Genomic DNA, 20,570 nt, shown 5'->3' on the forward strand with positions numbered 1-20,570 from the left:
AATATTACTAACATATGATTTTTTGCTAAACAAGCAAGATGGGAAATGTAGCTGCATTCACAAAAAATGTATGGAGACTGCCAAGAAAGCAAATAATTCTTGGAAGGCACTCTTATTTGGAAATATACTAGTCACAGAACCATGGTTGTTTAAACAAAAGAATACACCATAACCCCTTGTAAAAAATAGGTACTTTCTAAATATACAGGAAGGATTGAATACTATGCTACTCAGTTCTATGATTTACTTGGAAAGAGTTTAGGTATATATATAAAAAAAAGACAAAGCCCACCAAGCACTACAAGTAGCTTCCCATAGGCACTGTGAGGTAGAGGAAAAAACATAGCCTCTAGAGTCACACAGACCTGTTTTGGAAGCTTGGCTGCACTCACTAGTTGGGTGATCTTGGGCAAGTAACTTTATCTTCTGTATGTCATCTTTAAAAATAATTAAATTATACAAAATGGGAAAACATAGGTGAAAGTACTCATTGAAATATATTCCCCCTTCAGACCTCAATGGAAAAAAAGAATAGTTATGTGGGATTTTTATGATATAATGTAATTAACAAATACATGTCTTAATATGTACACAAAGCTATTTAGAAAATTCTAAAAGGCTTTGAACACAGCAAAACAATGTAAAGTGATGTATGACCAAGTGCAAAATTATAAACGGGAGTGATATAAATTGAAATTAATTCTACTGATTTTATTTTAAATTGCTCCTAGCTGCAATTGTCCTTTTGCTAAGTAATCCTCCCACAGGACCATATTTGATTCTGCATTAACCTGGTGAACTCCACTAGATCTACCCTAATGACACCCTAAGTACCCTGCCCTACCCAATTTGCACATGGACCTAGGCTCTCTCCACAACAACCAGCCTGGACCCGAGCTATAGCCTTGCTTTAAAAACTTTCCAGTAGGATGTGAAAATGGCTGCGGAGTGAATGGAAGCTACACAGACAAACTCCAAGGACCAAAAGAGAATTACAAATAAAATAAAAACAAATCTTTGGAACAAGCAACAGAAAAGCAGCGGGACAGGACCATATAACCAGGGACACTGGTAGGATATGCGAAGACGAGAGAGGGTGGGAGGCTGAGAGCTCATGGACAGCAGCAATCTTAGCTATGAGCAGCACCCTTGGGGAATAAAGACCAAGCCCATTCCACAGTGAAGAAAGCCATGAGAGAGCACTAAAATAGCCACAGCCACAGCCACGCACCTGGGGACTAAAACAGATGAAGGGCAGACTGAGCTGGAACTCTGTGGGAAAACCAGGGATTTGGAGGGCACACAGGGTTTTTGCTAAGTTGTGGCCACAAAGGATGGCAGCCAGTGTGCTACTTCCCAGAGCTGTGAAAAAAAGCAGCAGCCCCTCCATCCAAGAATCAGCCTTTTATAGGTGAGGCAAAGAAATACAAATTAAGGGTCATTAGCAACCAGCCTCTACCCCACACTCTGGAAAGCCTCTTAGGCAGAACACCAGGGCTATATCCAAAGGCCCTAAGTAACTCACACTACTAGCTTCCAGGCAAAAACTAGAAGATAATTGAACCTTTCTGGGCTTGCAAATCTACCCAGTAAAGTAAGATTTGACAGTGGCATTTGACGTGGGCCCACCCAGTCTAGGTAGCCAAAAACAGCACAACACCAACACCCACAGGAAAAACTTGGCAGGCTTCAAAATCCACTGAGATAGCCAAAATGGTGAAACAAAAAAACAAATCCCAAATTAAAAAACAAAAGAACTCTATCGAAGATGAGATAAATGAAATGCAGTTAAGCAAATTATGAGAGATAGAGCTCAGAGCCATAATCTTGAGGAAGTTCAACAGCATGAGTAAGGATATCAGCACCATGAATAAAGATATAGAAACATTAAAAACCAACAAAGTAAAAATAAAGAATGACATAATAGAAATAAGAAACACATTCGAAGGATTAACCAGCAGAGTAGAGGAAGCTGAGGACCAGATCAGTGAATTAGAAGACAAGGTAGAAAAAAAAATCAACCAATCAGAAACATAAAAAAATAAAATAAAATAAAAAAGCAGGAAGATAGCTTAAGATAATTGTGGGACAACTGAAAATGTAAAAACATTCACATGATAGGAGTCCCTGAAGAGGAAGAAAATGGGCAAGGATTAGAGAAAATATTTGAAGAAACAGTGACAGAAAACTTTCCTAACTTGGGGAAAGAAGAAGGAATTCAAGTTCAAGAAGCACAGAGAGCCCTGGCCAGTTTGGCTCAGCGGTTGCAGCGTCGGCCTGCGGTACAGAGAGACCCGGGTTCGGTTCCCGCTAAGGGCACATACCTCGGTTGCAGTTTGTCCCTGGCCCTGGTTGGTCGTGTGGGTGGCAGCCACTCGATGTGTTCCTTCACATTGATGTTTCTCTCTCTCTCTCTTCCTCTCTCTCCCTCCCGCTCTATCTGAACAAAAAATGGAAAAATGTCTTCGGGTGAGGATAAAAAAAAAAAAAAGAAGCACAGAGAGCCTCAAGTAAGAAGAACCCAAATAGGCCCACACCAAGACACAGAGTAATTAAAATGCCAAAAATTAAAGACAAAGAGAGAATTCTAAAGGCAGCAATAGATAAGCAACAGGTTACCTATAAAGGAAACCCTATAAGGCTCTCAGCTGACTTCTCAACAGAAACACTACAGGCCAGAAGGGAATTGCATGAAGTAATCAAGGTCATGAAAAACAAAAATCTGAATCCAAAACTACTCTATCCAGAAAGGCTGTGATTCAAAATAAAAGATCATATAAAGAGCTTTCCAGACCAAAAAAAAAGGCTAAGGGAATATATTAACACCAAACCAGCACTGCAAGATATGCTGAAAGCACTACTGTAACTAGTAGAAGAAATAGGAAGAAAAATAGAACCACACTAAACTAAAATGGCAATAAATAAGTACATATCAATAATCACCTCAAATATAAATGGACTGAATGCTCAGATAAAAAGACACAGAATAGCTGACTAGATAAGAAAGCATGACTCACATTATGTTGTTTATAAGAAACCCACGTCACAACAAAAGATTCACATAGACTGAAAGTGAAGAAATTAAAAAATATATATTTCAAACAAACAAAAAGTAAACAAAAAAAAAAACAGGAGTAGCAATACTAATAATTGATAAATTAGATTTTCAAATAAAGGTCATAATTAGAAACAACAAAGGTCACTACATAATATTCAAAAGATCTATCCAAAGGAAGCTAAAACCTGGGAAAACATATATGTAACCAATATAGGAGAACCAACATATATTAAAAGTCTTTTGGAGAACTTCAAAGGAGAAATCAACAGCAATATAAAAATTACAGGGGACTTTAATTCCCTGCTGACATCACTGGATGGATTTTCTAGACAAAAATTAACCAGGAAACACCACCTCTAAATGAAGCAGTATATCAACAAAATTTCATACATATCTACAAAAAATTACAACCCAAAACTGCAGAATTCACATTCTTCTGAAGTGCACATGGGACATTTTCAAAGATAGACCACATGTTAGGGCACAAAGTAAGTGCTTACAAGTTCAGAAATATTGAAATCATGTCAAGCATCTTCTCAGATCACAATGGTATGCAACTAGAAATCAATAGCAATAAGAACATGCAAATACATTTGAAAACATGGAGGCTAAATAGCATGTTATTAAACAATGAATGGGTTACCATGTAGATCAAGAAAGAAATTAAAAACTTCTGGGAATCCAATGAAAATGAGCACGCAACAACAAAAAAAATCTATGGGATGCAGCAAAAGCAATTCTGAGAGGGAAGTTCATAGCACAACAGGCCTACCTCAAGAAACAAACAAACAAAAAATTCTAATAGATTATCTAACTTCACAACTTAACAACTAGAAAACAAACAAAAAGAAAACCATGGAACAATTAGAAGGAAGAAAATAGTAAAGATCAGTGCAGAAATAAATGAATGGAGACCAAAAAAACAATTCAAAGGATCAATGAAACAAAGAAATGGTTATTCGAAAAGATGAACAAGACTGATGGACCCTTAGCTAGACTCACCAAGAAACAAAGACAGAGAACCCAAATATAGAAAAGCAGAAAGGAAAAAGGAGAAGTAACAACAGACACCACAGCAATACAAAGGATTGGTAACAAATATAATGAACAATTTTATGACAACAAATTCGACAATCTAAACAAAATGGACAAATTTCTAGAAACACAAAGTGTGCTAAAACTGAATCGTGAAGAGACAGAAAACTTGAACAGACCAATAACAACTAAAGAAACTGAAGATGTAATCAAGAATCTCCCAGCAAACAAAAGCCAGGGCCCGGAAGGCTTCATGGGGGAATTTTAACAAACATTCAAAGAAGAAATAACACTCATTCTCCTCAAACTGTTTAAAAAAATTCAAGAAGAAGGAAAAGTCCCCAACTCGTTTTATGAGGCCAGCATAATTCTAATTCCAAAAAAAGAAAACAACAACAAAACAAAAACACTACAACAAATGAAAACTACAGTCCAATTCCCCTGATGAACATAGATGCCAAAATCCTGAACAAAATACTAGCAAATTGAATTCAGCAATCCATCAAACAAATTATTCACCATGACCAAGTGGGATTTATCCCAGGGATGCAAGGCTGGTACAATATTTGCAATCAATAAATGTGATACACCACATACACAAAATAAAAGATAAAAATCATATAATCATATCAATAGATGTTGAAAAAGCATTCAACAAAATCCAACACTCATTTCTGATAAAAACATTCAGCAATTTTGGAATAGAGGGATCATGTCTTCACATAATAAAGGCTATATATGAAAAACCTATAGCCAACATCATACTCAATGGGCAGAAATTAAATGCATTTTCCTTAAGGAGAGGAACAAGACAAGGATGTCAACTTTTGCGACTCTTATTTAACATAGTACTGGAACTCTTAGCCACAGCAATGAGACAGGAAAAAAAAAAAAAGTGATCCAAATTGGAAAGGAGGAAGTAAAACTGTCATTATTCGCAAATAACATGATAGTATACGTAGAAAACCCCAGACTCCATCAAAAATTTACTAGGGTTAATAAATGAATTTGGCAAAGTAGCAAGATACAAAGTTAATGTCTAAAAATTGATGGCATTTTATACAACAATGATGAACTCACAGCAAGAATAACTAGAAAAAACAATCCCATTTACTGTCACGGCAAAAAAATTAAGATAACTAGGAATAAACTTAACCAAAGAAATAAAACACCTATTCACAGAAAATTACAGGTCATTAAAAAAAGAAATAGAGGATTCCAAAATGGCGGCAGAGTTAATGGAAGCTACACAGACCATATCCCAGGACCAAACTGGAATTACAATGAAAATAAAGACAAATTGTCAGGAAAAGGCAACAGAAAAATAGCTTGAAGGACCACATAACCAGGGACACTAACTCAATCCTGGTAGGTTTGTGGAGACGTGAGAGGAGGGATGGGAGCCCACAGTCACCAGCGGCCTTAGCTGTGACCAGCAATCCTGGTGGTGAGGAGCGGCCTTAGCTGGGAGCAGTGGCCCTGGCTGTGACCAGGGGTCTTACCTGGGAGCAACAGCCTTTGCTGTGAGTGGTGCCCTCACGTTAAACTCCCAAGAGGCTCCACAGCACAGAGCTGGAACAGAGGCTAAAATAGCAGCAGACACTTACCTTGGGCTCCAGCAGAGGGAGGGCAGACTGGACTGAAACTGTGTGGAGTCACTCGGGATTTGGAGGGCGCTCAGAGCTTTTGCTGAATTGCAGCAACGCAGGACTATCGTCATCTTACTCCTTCCCAGGGCTCTGCGAAGAGGCAGTGAACCCTCTCTAGGAGATTCAACCACTACCGGTAGTTGTTGAAATGCTAATTAAGGCCCATTAACAACCAGCATCTGCCCCACCCTCAGGAAATCCTCTTACCATGAGCACCTGAGGAAGGTTTTCATTCAACTGAGAAGCCAAGGTTCTTCAGATTATCCCTACTGATAGCCTCCAGGCAAAAAGCTAGACGAAACCTATACCATTCCCTGGGCTAGCAACTTTAACCAGGAAAGTAAGACTTGACAGTGATGTAACATGGGTCCTCCCTGGCTCATCCAAACCGTAGACGTGGGGCCACAAATGGCAGAATACCAGCACACACAGAAAAAATTTGGCAGGCTCCAAAACCCACTGTGATAGACAAAATGGTAAATCACAGAAACAAAACCCAAAAGAAAGAACAACAGACCTCCACCGAAAAGGAGATAAATCAGGTGCAGTTAAGCAAGTTAACAGAACTAGATATCAGAGCCATGATCTTGAGGAAGCTCAAAAGAATGTGTAAGGAAATGAGTACAGACAAAAAAAAATAGGTTGAAAATCAACCACATGGAAATTAAAAAGGACCAAGAAGAAATGAAGAATGACAGAAGAAATAAAGAACACATTGGAAGGCCTAAATAGCAGAGTAGAGGAACCTGAGGACCGGATCAGTGAATTAGAAGATAGGGTAGAAAAAATCAACCAATCAGAAAACCCAAAGGAAAAAATGATTGAAAAACAGGAAGACAGCTTAAGAGAACTGGGGGACAACAGGAAACGTAATAACATTCGCATCATAGGAGTTCCTGAAGAAGAAGAAAATCAGCAAGGGTTAGAAAATATATTTGAAGAAAAGGTGACAGAAAACTTTCCTAATTTGGTGAAGGAAGGAGGCATCAAGTTCAAGAAGCACAGAGAACCAAGTAAGAAGAAACCAAACAGGTCCACACCAAGACACATAGTAAACAAAGGGCCACAAATTAAAGACAAAGAGAGAATCCTAAAGGCAGCAAGAGAGAAGCAATAAGTTATCTACAAAGAAAACTTCATAAGGCTCTCAGGTGACTTCTCAACAGAAACACTACAGGCCAGAAGAGAATGGCATGAAGTAATCAAGATCATGAAAAACAAGGATCTGAATCCAAGACTACTCTACCCAGCAAGGCTATCATTCAAAATAGAAGGTCAAATAAAGAGCATCCCAGACAAAAAAAAAAAAAAAAGGCTAAGGGAATACATTAGAATCGAACCACCACTGCAAGAAAAGTTAAAAGGACTTCTGTAATTACCAGGAGAAATAGGAAGAAAAATAGAACCACACTAAACAAAAATGACAATAAATAAATACATATCAATAATCACCTTAAATGTAAATGGATTGAATACTCCCCTGAAATGACACAGAGTAGATGATTGGATAAGAAAGCATGACTTATCTAAAAGTTGTTTACAAGAGACCCACCTCACAACAACAGGCTCACATAGGTTGAAAGTGGAGGGATGGGAAAAAAATCTTCCAAGCAAACAGAAAGAGAAAAAAAGCTGGGGAAGCAATACTCATATCTGATAAAATAGATTTCAAAATGAAGGCAAAAGCTAGAGACAAAGAAGGCCACTGAATATTATTGGAAGGATCTATCCAACAGGAAGATATAACCTTGATTAACATATATGCACCAAATATAGGGGCATCAAAATATATTAAAAATCTTCTGGAGGACTTAAAAGGAGAAATCGAAGGCAATAAAATCATAGCAGGGGACTTCAACACCCCGCTGACATCACTGGATAGATCTTGTAGAAAAAAAAAAAAATTAGTAAGGAAATAGAGAGTCTAAATAAAGCACTAGACCAAATGGATTTATAGATATCTACAGAAAATTACACACCAAAACTACAAAATTTACATTCTTCTCAAGTGCACAAGTGATATTCCAATGATACATCACATGTTAGGACACAAATTAAGTCTCTACAAGTTCAAGAAGACTGAAATCATGTAAAGAATCTTCGTAGATCACAATGGCATGAAACTAGAAACCAATTGCAACAAGAATATACAAAGACATTTGAACACATGGAAGCTAAAGAGCATGTTATTAAACAATGAATGTGTTACCAAGGAGATCAAGTAAGAAATAAAAAACTTCCTGGAAACCAGTGAAAATGAAGACACAACAACACGAAATTAATGGGATGCGGCAAAAGCAGTTCTGAGAGGGAAGTTCATAGCACTACAGGCCTACATCAAAAAACAAAAAACAAAAAATCTCTAATAGATTATCTAACCTCACAACTTAAAGAACTAGAGAGCAAAAAGAAAACCCCACAGAAAGTACAAGGAAGGAAATAGTAAAGATCAGAGCAGAAATAAACGACATAGAGTCCAAAAAAAAAAAAAAAAAAAATTCAAAGGATCAATAAAACAAAGAGATGGTTTTTCGAAAAGATAAACAAGATTGATGAACCCTTAGCTAGACTCAACAAGAAAAAAGAGAGAGAACCCAAATACAAAAAATCAGAAATGAAAGAGGAGAAGTAATACCTGACACCACAGAAATACAAAACATCGTTAACTATGAATAATTGTATGGCAACAAATTTGGAAATCTAAGTGAAATGGAAAAATTTCTAGAAACACATAGTCTCCCAAAACTGGACCAGGAAGACATAAAAAACTCTAACATACTAATAACAACAGAAGAAATTGAACATGTAATCAAGACTTTCCCAGCAAACAAGACTCCAGTCCCAGATGGCTTCAAGGGGGAGTTTTACCGAACATTCAAAGAAGAGCTAACATCCATTCTTCTCAAACTATTTCAAAAAATTCAAGAAGGAAGACTGCCAAACTCGTTTTATGAAGCCAGCATAATTCTAATTCCAAAACCAGAAAAAGACACTACAAAGAAAGAAAACTACAGGCCCATATCCCTGATGAACATAGATGCCAAAATCCTGAAAAAAATAATAGCAAATCAAAACCAGCAATACACCAAAAAAATTATTCAGCATGACCAAGTGGGATTCATCCCAGGAATGCAAGGCTGGTACAATACTCACAAATTAATAAACGTAATACGCCACATAAATACAATACAAAATAAAAACTACATGATCACATTAATAGAAGCCAAAAAAGTCTTCGACAAAATCCAGCATCCATTTCTGATAAAAACGCTCAGCAGTGTGGGAATAGAGGGACCATATCTAGACATAATAAAGGCCATATATGAAAGACCTACAGCCATCATCATACTCAATGGGCAAAAAATTATGTATTTCCCTTAGCAACAGGAACAAGGCAAGGATGCCCACTTTCGCCCCTCCTATTTAAAATAGTATTGAAAGCCTTAGCCACAGCAATCAGACAGAAAGAAAGAATAAAAGGATCCAAATTGGAAAGGAGAAAGTAAAACTGTCATTATTCGCAGATCACATGATACTGTACATAGAAAACCCCAAAGACTCCATCAAAAATTTAATAGACTTAATAAATGAATTTGGAAAAGTAGCAGGATACAAAATTAATGTCAAGAAATCGATGGCATTCTTATACACCAATAATGAACTCACAGAAAAAGAAACTAAGAAAACAATCCCATTTATCATTGCAGCAAAAAAATTAAGATACCTAGGAATAACCTGAACCAAAGAAATAAAGGACCTATTCGCAGAAAACTACAGGTCATTAAAAAAAGAAATAGAGGAAGATATAAAAAAGTGGAAGAACATACCCTGTTCATGGGTTGGGAGAATTAACATCATTAAAATGTCCATACTACCCGTAGCAATCTATAGATTCAATGCAATCCCCATCAAAATACCAACAGCATACTTCACAGAATTAGGACAAATATTTCAAAAGTGCATATGCAACCAAAAAAGACCTTGAACAGCAAAAGCAATCTTGAAAAATAAAAGAACAAAGGAGGAGGTATCACATTACCAGATTTCAGGTTATACTAGAAAGATACTGTAATTAAAAGAGTTGGTACTGGCACAAGAACAGGCATATAGACCAGTGGAACAAAACAGAGAACTCAGAAATGGACCCAAAGCAATATGCTCAGTTAATATTTGACAGAGGTGGCATGAGCATACAGTGAAGTAAGGACAGCCTCTTTAATAAATGATGTTGAGAAAACTGGACAGCTACATAAAAAAAAAAAAAAATGGATCTAGACCATCAACTTACACCCTACACTAGAATAAACTCAAAATAGATGAACGACTTAAATGGGACTCATGAATTCATAAAAATCCTAGAAGAAACTGTAGGCAACAAAATTTCAGACATCATACACAGCAGAATTTTCACTGATATATCACCTAAGGCAACAGAAACAAAGGAGAAAATGAACACATGGGACTACATCACACTCAATAGCTTCTGCACAGCGAAATACAATCATCAAAACAGAAAGGCTACCCACTGTATGGGAGAGCATAATTGCCAATGATATATCAGATAAAGGGTTAAGTTCCAATATATGTAGAGTGCTCATAGAACTCAACAAAAGGAAAACAAAAAACCCAATTAAAAAATGGGCAGAGGAACTAAATAGACACCTCTCCAAACAGGACATACAAATAGCTAAGTGACTTATGAAAAAATGCTCAACATTGCTAATCATCAGAGAGATGCAAATTAAAACAACAATGAGGTATCACCTCACACCTGTCAGAATAGCCGCCATCAACAAATCATCAAACTACAAGTGTTGACAAAGGTATGGAAAAAGGGGGACTCTAGTACACTGATGGTGGAAATGCAGACTGGTGCAGCCACTATGGAAAATAATATGGTGTTACCTCAAAAAAAGTAAAAATTGAACTGTCATTTGACCCAGTGATCCCACTTCTAGGAATATACCCTAAGAAGCCTGAAACACCAATCAGAAAGAATATATGTACCCCATGTTTGTAGCAGCACTATTTACAATAGCTAACATCTGGAAACAGCCCAAGTGTCCATCAGTAGACAAATGGATAAGAAAGCTGTGGTACATATACACAATGGAGGTCTATGTAGCTGTAGGAAAGAAAGATCTCTTATCCTTTGAGACTACATGGAGGGAACTGGAGAGTATTATCCTAAGCAAAACAAGTGAAACAGAGAAAGACAAGTATCATATGATCTCACTAATCTGTGGAACGTAACGAACATAACAGTCTGAGGAATGAGGTAGTCCCCGAGAAGTGGCAGTGGGGTAAAGACTGACAATCACCAGAAAAGGGTGTGGGTAGGGGAGAGATAAACCCTAGAACTTATATGCATGTATACATGAACAATGGACATGGACAACAAAGATGGGGACAGAGCAGGGAGGGAGGGAAAAGGGGGTATCAGTGGGGAAAAAAGGAGAAACATCTGTATCAAAAATAAATAAATCAATTAATAAAATCAAAACAGGAAGACAGCTTAAGAGAACTGTGGGACAACTGCAAATGTAAACACATTCACATAATAGTAGACCCCGAAGAGGAAGAAAATGGGCAAAAATTCAAAGAAATATTTGAAGAAATAGTGACAGAAAACTTTCCTAACTTGGTTAAAGAAGATGGAATTCAAGTTCAAAAAGCACAGAGAGCCCCAAGTGAGAAGAACTCAAACAGGCCCAAACGAAGAAACAGAGTAATTAAAATGCCACAAATTAAAGACAAAGAGAGAATCATAAAAGCAGCAAGAGATAAGCAACAGGTTACCTACAAAGTAAACCCCATAAGGCTCTCAGCTGACTTCTCACAAGAAACACTACAGGCCAGAAGGGAATGCCATGAAGTAATCAAGGTCATGAAAAACAAAGATCTGAATCCAAGACTACTCTACCCAGCAAGGCTATCATTTAAAATAGAAGATCAAATCAAGAGTTTCCCAGACAAAAAAAAAAAAAAAAAGGCTAAGGAAATATATTAGCACTAAACCAGCACTACAAGAAAGGTTAAAAGGACTGCTATAATTAGCAGGAGAAATAGGAAGAAAAATAGAACCACACTAAACAAAAATGGCAATAAATAAATACATATCAATAATCACCAAAAATGTAAATGGATTGAATGCTCCCCTAAAATGACACAGAGTAGTTGATTAGATAAGAAAGCATGACTCCGTCGGCCTGCAGTACAGAGAGACCCAGATTCGGTTCCCGCTAAGGGCACGTACCTTGGTTGCAGTTTCTCCCCGGCCCTGATTGGTCGTGCGGGTGGCAGCCACTCGATGTGTCCCTTCACGTCGATGTTTCTCTCTCTCTCTCTTCCTCCCGCTCTATCTGAACAAAAAAATGGAAAAATGTCCTCGGGTGAGGATAAAAAAAAAAGAAAGCATGACTCATCTATATGTTGTTTACAAGAGACTCACCTCACAACAACAGACTCACATAGATTGAAAGTGAAGGCAGGGATAAAATATTTCCCAGCAAACAGAAAAGAATAAAAAGCTGGGGTAGCAATACTCATATCTGATAAAATAGAATTCAAAATGAAAAACATAACTGGAGACAAACAAAACCACTACATAATATTGAAAGGATCTATCCAACAGGAAGATATAACCTCGATAAACATATATGCACCCAATATAGGAGCACCGAAATATATTAATAGTCTTCATGAGGACTTCAAAGGAGAAATCGATAGCAATACACTCATAGCAGGGGACTTCAACACCCCGCTGACATCACTGGATAGGTCCTCTAGAAAAAAATTGGCAAGGAAACAAAGACTAAATGAAGCACTAGTCCAAATGGATTTAGTAGATATCTACAGAGAATTACACCCCAAAACTACAGAATTTACATTCTTCTCAAGTACACATGGAACATTCTCAAAGATATACCAAATATTAGGACACAAACTAAGTCTCTACAAGTTCAAGAAGATTGAAATCATATCAAGCATCTTCTCTGATCACAAGTGCATGAAACTAGAAATCAATTCCAATGAAAACATGCAAAGACATTTGAACACATGGAAGCTAAATACCATGGTATTAAACAACAAATGGGTCAATGAGGAGATCACAAAAGAAATGAAAACTTCCTGGAATGCAATGAAAATGAACACACAACAATATGAATCTTATGGAATACAGAGAAAGCAGTTCTGAGAGGAAAGTTCATAGCACTACAGGCCTACCTCAAAAAGCAAGAAAAATCTCTAATAAACTACCTAACCTGACAACTTAAAGAACTAGAAAGCAAACAAAAAGAAAACCCTAGAGCAAGTAGAAGAAAGGAAATAGTAAGTATCAGAACAGATATAAATGATATAGAGTTCAAAAAACAATTCAAAGGATCAATGAAACAAATAGGTCGTTTTTGAAAAGATAAAAAAGATTGAAGGACCCTTTGATAGTTTCACCAAGAAACAAATGGAGAGAACCCAAATACAGAAAATCAGAAATGAAAGAGGGAAAGTACCAACTGATACCACAGAAATGCAGAAGATCATTAATAAATACTATGAAAAATTATATGGCAACAAATTAGAAAATCTAAGCGACATGGACAAATTTCTAGAAACACATAGTCTCCCAAAATTGGATGGGGAAGAGTTAGAAAACTTGAACAGACCAATAACAACAGAAAAAATTTGAAGATGTAATCAAGACTTTCCAAGCAAACAAAAGCCCAGGCCCAGATGGCTTCACAGGGGAGTTTTACCAAACATTCAAAAAAACCCTAACACCCATTCTCCTCAAACTATTTCAAAAAATTCAAGACAAATGAAAGACTTCCAAACTCGTTTTATGAAGACAGCATAATTCTAATTCCAACACCAGAAAAAGTCATTACAAGGTAAGAAAACTGCAAGCCAATATCCCTGATAAACATAGATGCCAAAATCCTGAACAAAATACTAGAAAATCGAATCCAGCAACACATCAAAAAACTTATTCACCATGACCAAGTAGGGTTCACCCCAGGGATGCAAGGCTGACACAATATTCGCAAATCAATAAATGTGATACATTACATAAACAAAATGAAGAATAAAAATCTCATGATCATATCAATAGTTTGACAAAATCCAGCATTCATTTCTGATAAAAACACCCAGCAGTGTGGAAATAGAGGGTTCATAACTAGACATAATAAAGGCCATATATGAAAGACCTACAGCCAACAACATACTCAATGGGCAGAACCTAAAACCATTGTCCTTAACAACAGAAACAAGACAGGGATACTCACTTTCACCACTCTTATTTAACATAGTGCTGGAAGTCTTAGCCACAGCAATCAAACAGGAAAAAAAAAATTAAAGGGATTCAAATTGGAAAGGAGGAACTGAAACTGTCATTACTCGAAGAAGACATAATTCTATACGTAGAAAACCCCAAAGACTCCATCAAATATTTAATAGACTTAATAAATGAATTTGTCAAAGTAGCAGGATACAGAATTAATGTCAAGAAATCTATGGCATTCTTATACACCAATGATGAACTCACAGAAAGAGAAACTAAGAAAACGATTCCATTTACCATTGCAGAAAAAAAAATTAAGATACTTAGGAATAAACTTAACCAAAGAAATGAAGGATGTATCCACAAAAAACTACAGGTCATTGAAAAAAGAAATAGAGGAAGATATAAAAAAGTGGAAGCACATAACTTGTCATGGATTGGAAGAATTAACATCATTAAAATGTCCATACCACCCAAAGCAATCTATGGATTCAATGCAATCCCCATAAAAATACCAATGGCATTCTTCAAAAACCTAGAACAAATATTCAAAAGTTCATATGGAACCAAAAAAGACCTCTACTAGCCACAGCAATCTTGAAAAAGAACAAATTAGCAGAGATCATATTACTTAATTTCAGGTTATACTACAAAACCACTGTAATCTAAATAGCCTGGTACTGACACAAGAACAGGTTTATAGACAAATGGAACAGAACAGAGAACCCATAAGTGGACCCAAAGCAACATGCCCAATTAATATTTGACAAAGGTTACAAGAGCATAGAGTGGAATAAAGACAACCTCTTCAATAAATGGTGTTGGGAAAATTGGACAGCTACATGCACAAAAATATAACTAGATCATCAACTTACACCCTACACAAGAATAAATTCAAAATGGATAAAAGACTTAAAATGTGACTCATGAACTCATAAAAATCCTAGAAGAAGCTAGCCGACAACATTTCAGATATTACATGGAGCAGATTTTTCACTGACACATCACCTAAGGCAATAGAAACAAAGGAGAAAATTAACACATGAGACTACATCACACTCAAAAGCTTCTGCACAACAAAAGATACAATCATCAAAATGGAATGGCACTCCACTGTATGGGAGAGCATAATTGCCAATGATATATCAGATAAGGGGTTAAGTTCCAATTAATATAGAGAGCTCATAGAACTCAACAAAAGGAAGACAAAGAACTGAATTAAAAAATGGGCAGAGGAACTAAATAGACACCTCTCCAAACAGGACTTACAAATGGCTAAGAGACATATGAAGAAATGCTCAACATCACTAATCATCAGAGAGATGCAAACTAAAACAACTATGAGGTATCAACTCACACCTGTCAGAATGACCGCCATGACCAAGTCATGAAACAACAAGTGTTGGTGGGGTTATGGAAAAAAGGGGACTCTAGTACACTGCTGGTGGGAATGCAGACTGGTGCAGCCACTACGGAAAACACTATGGTGTTACCTCAAAAAATTAAAAATTGAACTGCCATTTGACCCAGTAATCCCACATCTAGGAATATACCTATAGAAGCCTGAAACACCAATCAGAAAGAATATATGTACCCCCATGTTTGTAGCAGCACTATTTACAATAGCTAACATCTGGAAACAGCCCAAGTGTCCATCAGTAGACCAATGGATAACAAACCTGTAGTACATATACACAATGGAGTACTATGCAGCTGTAAGAAAGAATGATCTCTTATCCTTTGAGACTACATGGAGGGACCTGGAAAATATTATTCTAAATGAAACAAGCCATACAGAGAAAAAAAAGTATCATATGATCTCACTTATTTGTGGAATATAATGAACATAACAGTCTGAGGAATGGGGTAGTCCCAGAGATGTGGAAGTGGGGTACAGACTGACAATCCCCAGACGAGGGGGTGGTGGGGGAAAGATAAACCACAGAACTTATATGCATGTATGCATGAACAATGGACATGGACAACAAAGCTGGGGCCAGGGCAGGGAGGGAAGGTGAGGGGAGAATCAGTGGGGGAAAAGGAGAAACATCTGTACAAAAATTAATTAATAAAAATAGAATATATTATATGTAAATATAGTACATACCCTGTACAGTTAAAAAAAAAAAAAAGTGGTGGGTGACTGAAAAATACACACACACAAAAAAAAATGGGCAGAGGAACTAATAGACACCTCTCCAAACAGGACATACAAAAGAGACATAGGAAGATATGTTCAACATCACTAATCATCAGAGAGATGTAAATTAAAACAACAATGAGGTATCACCTCACACCTGTCAGAATAGCTGCCATCAACAAATCATCAAAAAACAAGTGTTGGTGAGGGTGTGCAGAAAAGGGGACCCTAGTACACTGCTGGTGGGAATAATGAGTGGTGCAGCCACTCTTGAAACAAGCCAAACAGAGAAAGACAAGTATCATATGATCTCACTTATTTGTGGAATATGTTGAACATAACAGCCTGAGGAATGGAGTAGTCCCAGAGATGTGGAAGTGGGGTACAGACTGACAATTCCCAGAACAGATGATGGTGGGGGAGAGATAAACCACAAAACTCATATGCATGTATGAATGAACAATGGACATGGACAACAATGCTGGGGACAGGGTGTAGAGGTGTTGCGGTGAATCAGTGGGGGAAAAGGAGAAACGTCTATAACAAATATAAATCAATTAATTAATAAGAGATAAAAATAATAAAATAAAACAAAGGCTATAATAAGACAGAAAGAAGGACAATACATAGTGATAAACAAGAGGATATAACCCTTGTAAACATTTATACACCCAACATAGGACTGCCTAAATATATAAATCAAAATTGATGTACATAAAAGGAAAGACAGTAATAGAGTAACAATTGGTTATTTTATCACCCCATTGACATCAATGAATAGATCTTTCAGACAAAAAAATCAACAATAAAACAGCAGCTTTAAAATACACACTGGAGCACAGCAAAAGAAACATTCATCAAAATGGAAAAGGAACCCACTATATGGGAGAGCATAATTGCCAATGATACATCCAATAAGAAGCTAACTTCCAAAATATGTAGAGCACTCATACAACTCAACAAAAGGAAGGCAAAGAACCTCATTTAAAATTGGGGAGAGGACCTAAAAGACACCTCTCCTAATAGCACATACAAATAGCCAAGAGACATATGAAAAAATGCTCAATGTCACTAATCATCAGAGAGATGTAAATTAAAACAACTATGAGGTATCACCTCACACCTGCCAGAATAACTGCCATCAACAAACATCAAACAAAAAGTGCTGGCAAGGGTGTGGAAAAATGGGGACTCTAGTATACTGCTGGTGGGAATACAGACGGGTGCAGCCAATATGGAAAACAATATGGTGTTTCCTCAAAAATTAAAAATTGAATGTCCATTTGATCCAGCAATCTTACTTCTAGAAATATTTGCTAAGAAGCCTGAAACACCAATCAGAAAGAATATATGTATCCCTATGTTCATAGCAGCATTATTTACAATGACCAAGATCTGGAAATAGCCCAACTGTCCATCAATAGATGAGTAGATAAAAATGCGCTGGTACATATACACAATGGAATACTATGCAGCTGTAAGAAAGAAAGATTTCTTATCCTTTGAGACAACATGGAGGGACCTGGAGAGTAATATGCTAAGCAAAATAAGCCAGTAAGAGAAAAACAAGTATCACATGATCTCACTTATTTGTGGAATATAATGAACAAAACAAGCTGGGGAACAAAATAGACCCAGAAACATGGAAATGGGGTGCAGACCGACAAACCTCAGAAGAGGTGGATGTGGGAGGAGGGAAGAGATAAACCACAGAGCTTATATGCATGTATGTGTAAACCAGAAAACAGAAAATAATGCTGAGTGGAGGGTCGGGATTGGGAGGAGGGTGTCAATGGGGGAAAAAAGGAGAAACATTTATATCAAAAATAAATAAGATAAAATAATAATTTTAAAAGCGCCCCCCCCCCAAAAAAATACAAACTAGATTTCCTGCATGGTATTCACCGTGTCAGAGTCAGTTTCCCAAGGAACTCAATCTGCAAGAGACTGTTGCACACAAGTGATATACCAATATAAAAAATGGCAGTGAAGTGAATGAAAGGTACACAGACCATCTCCCAGGACCAAACTGAAATTGCAACTAAAATAAAGACAAATTGTTTGGGGAAAAGCAGCTGGATAGAACCCATATGACCAGGGACAGAAAGAGGACACGAAATCAAGTCTGGTAAGAACTGAGGAGGCACAAGAGAGTTGGCTGGGAGCCCAGGGACACCAGCCAATGGCTGTGTTAGCTCTAAGCAGTTCCCTCTGAGTAGCCAGGGTTGAAACTCCAAGCCGGCTCCAGGGCAGAGTGCCTAGACAACCTATGCGCAGTTCCTTCTGAGTATTTGGGGTTAAAATCCCAAGCTGGTTCCTCAACACACACAGTACAGAGTCGCAGGACAAGGAAAGGTGTGCACTTAACACCTGACTGAGACTACCAGAGCTGAAACTTTGTCCAACAACGAGAAGCACAAATGGGAAAAACAGCAGAGCCAATGTTAGCTACAGCCACTCACCTTCATCTCCAGGGAGGGCTTACAGGACTGTAACAGTGTGAGGAAAGTCATGGGTTCAGATACCTGAGAAGGAGAACACTAGGAGTTTTATGCTGAATCACTCTCTCATAAGATAGTAGCCAGCTTACTCAAAGAGCCCCTAACTAGGGACCCAGGGAGAAGCAACAGTCCCTCCCTCAGGAATTTAACATCACCAGACTAGGCCAGAGATATACAAACTGAGGCTCACTAACAACTAGAGACTAGAGCAAGTAATTGCCCACCCATTGGAAAACTTACCCCGTACACCTATGGGATTGTTCATTCAGCTGAGGGCTACAACCCAAGGCTCATCAAGTAACAAAAAATAATAGCCTCCAGGCAAAAAGCTAAAGGATAACTGGACCTTTCCTTGGCCAGAAAATCTACCCAGGAAAGTAAGACTTGACAGTGGTGTTTAATGTGGGTCCTCCCACACTCATCCAAACCCAGTAGAGGGAGCCACAATCAGTGAAACACCAACACCCAACAAGAAAATTTGACAAGATCCAAAACCCATGGAGACAGCCAAAATAGTAAAACAAAGAAACAAATCCCAAAGGAAAAAACAAGAGAATTTTACAGATAAGGTAAATGAAATGAAGTTAAGCAAGTTATCAGAGGTAGAGTTCAGAGAAATGATAATGAAGAAGTTCAACAGCATGAGTAAGAGCTTAACAGCATGAGTAAAAATATAGAAACATAAAAAAATCAACAAATTGGAAATGAAAAACCAACAAGCAGACAAGAAGAATGACATAGCAGAAGTAAAGAGCACATTGGAAGGAATAACTAGCAGAGTAGAGGAAGCCAAAGATCGGATCAGCTAATAAGAAGACAGGGTAGAAAATAAATCACCCAATCAGAGAAACAAAAAGAAAAAAAAAAATACAATTAAAAAACAGGAATACAACCTAAGAGAACTGTGGAACAATGTAAAACATAACAACATCCACATCATAGGAGTTTCAGAAGAAGAAAAAAAATAAGCAAGGGTTAGAGAATATATTTGAAGAAATAGTAACAGAAAACTTCCCTAACTTGGTGAAGGAACAAGGAATACAAGTTCAAGAAGCACAGAGAGCCTCAAGTAAGAAGAACTCAAAGAGCCCATACCAAGACACATAATAATTAAAATGCCAAAAATTAAAGACAAATAGAGAATCCTAAAGGCAACAAGAGATAAGCAACAGGATACCTACAAATGAACCCGCATAAGGCTATCAGCTGCTTTCTTAACAGAAACACTACAGGGCAGAAGGGAATGGGATGAAGTAATCAAGGTAATGAAATCAAGGATCTGAATTCAAGACTACTCTATCCAGCAAGGCTATTTTTCAATATAGAAGGTCAAATAAAGAGCTTCCCAAGCAAACAAAAGAAAGGCTAAGGGAATTCATTAGCACCAAACCGGTACTGCAAAAAATGTAAAAAGAACTGCTGTAATAAGCAGAAGAAATAGGAAGAGAAACATAACCATAATAAACAAAAATGGAAATAAATAAGTACATATTAATAATCACCTTAAACATAAATGAAGTAAGTGCTCAGATCAAGGAGACAGAGTAGCCGAATGGATAAGAAAGTATGATATATATATATATATACACACACACACACACACACACACACACACACACATATATATTGTTTTCAAGAGACCCAACTCACAACAAAAGACTCCCAGAAGTTGAAAGTGAAGGGATGGAAAAAAATTTTCCAAACAAGTGGAAAGCGAAAAAAAAAGCTGGGGTAGCAACAATCATATCTGATATAACAGACTTCAATATGAAGTCCATAACTAGAGAAAAAGAAGGTCATTATATAATATTGAAAGGATCTATCCAACATGAAGCTATAACCTTGGTGAACATATATGCACCTAATATAGGAGCACCAAAATACATTTGAAAACTTCTGTAGGACT

This window comes from Molossus molossus, unplaced genomic scaffold (genome assembly GCF_014108415.1).
Source record: "Molossus molossus isolate mMolMol1 unplaced genomic scaffold, mMolMol1.p scaffold_m16_p_2, whole genome shotgun sequence".
In the NCBI taxonomy this organism is placed as follows: domain Eukaryota; kingdom Metazoa; phylum Chordata; class Mammalia; order Chiroptera; family Molossidae; genus Molossus; species Molossus molossus.